The sequence below is a fragment of the Carlito syrichta genome, unplaced genomic scaffold (assembly GCF_000164805.1).
Source record: "Carlito syrichta isolate Samal-C Ts95f unplaced genomic scaffold, Tarsius_syrichta-2.0.1 Scaffold309181, whole genome shotgun sequence".
Lineage (NCBI taxonomy): Eukaryota > Metazoa > Chordata > Mammalia > Primates > Tarsiidae > Carlito > Carlito syrichta.
Genome location: NW_007253277.1, coordinates 75,422 through 76,670, shown reverse-complemented (window position 1 = coordinate 76,670; position 1,249 = coordinate 75,422).

Sequence of the window (1,249 nt, the reverse complement as noted above, 5' to 3'; positions counted from 1 at the left end):
CCTGTATAATGACCACTTGTATACCTAATCATGAATTGTATCCCACATTTCTAAAATAAGAAAACAAGAGAGCGCAAGTAAATTGCAAAAGCTGTTTGTAATAAAGGTTAATCACTCTAAACTACCAGTGCTTTAACCAAATTAAAAACAGAACAAAAGGCAAATGCCACAATAGGAAACTGGAAAAAGGATATGAAAAGAAAATTCAAAATGTAAATGACAAAAACATGAAGCAATGTAAGAAAATATGTTTGACTTTGCCAACAATCCAAGATGCAAATATACACACACAAACATACTTGTAATAAGCAAGGTTGAAAAATGAATAGTATACAATATTAGGAAAGATATGAGGAAATAGGCATTTTCTAAATGGCCAGGCAAATTGGTACAACCTTTCTGGAAAAATATCTAACAATGCATATCCAAATAAAAGTAAGCATAGTTTTTACCCAGTTTATTATACTCTTAAATTATCTCATAGAGATTATAGCACAAATGAGCAAAGATATACATATATTAGTTATATATCACAGCCTTTTGTATAAGAAAATCTATTAAATGACTTAATTGTCCATCAAGACATTCGTAGTTTGGATCCATTTATGGTACATCCACAGAAAGAAATACTCCGCAGTTATTTTTAAAAGTCTAAGATATTTCTGTATTGACGTGAAAAATGTCCACAGAATTACTGAGTGAAAAAAATCAGATTGCAATGTACCAGATTTATTATTATCTCACTGAAATAAGTTATTACTATAAATAAATTACATATAGAGTGTCTATCGTATTGTTTGCATTTTTCTGAACTATTTCTATTTTCTACAGTGGGTATATATTTTCTTTGAAACCAGAAATAAATCGATTTTATCATTAGCATAACCACAAAACAAATCAGAAAATGTACCAAAAGATATCTTCAAACCACAGACACAGTGAGAAAGAAAAAAAGTGGCCAACCTATTGGAGAGAAGAGAAACCACCTCCTTCATAGTATAAATTGGAGTAGAAAGTCCCTGGAAAGGGTGATAATTGTCCCTCTTGGTAAGTGGCTAAGGGTTACTGTGTACGTCCCAGACCTTCTCTCTCACTTGCTGTTGTACAGGCTGAATTTCCTCCATTTTTCCCAGAAGTCCAGCAATGTGGAGCCTTTAAAGGCTAGCTGGAAATGAGGGGAGGTCCACGGGACTCGACTGAGTAGGTCCAGACTTCTTCAGTACATCCGTGCAGGTAACAAAACAAAAAA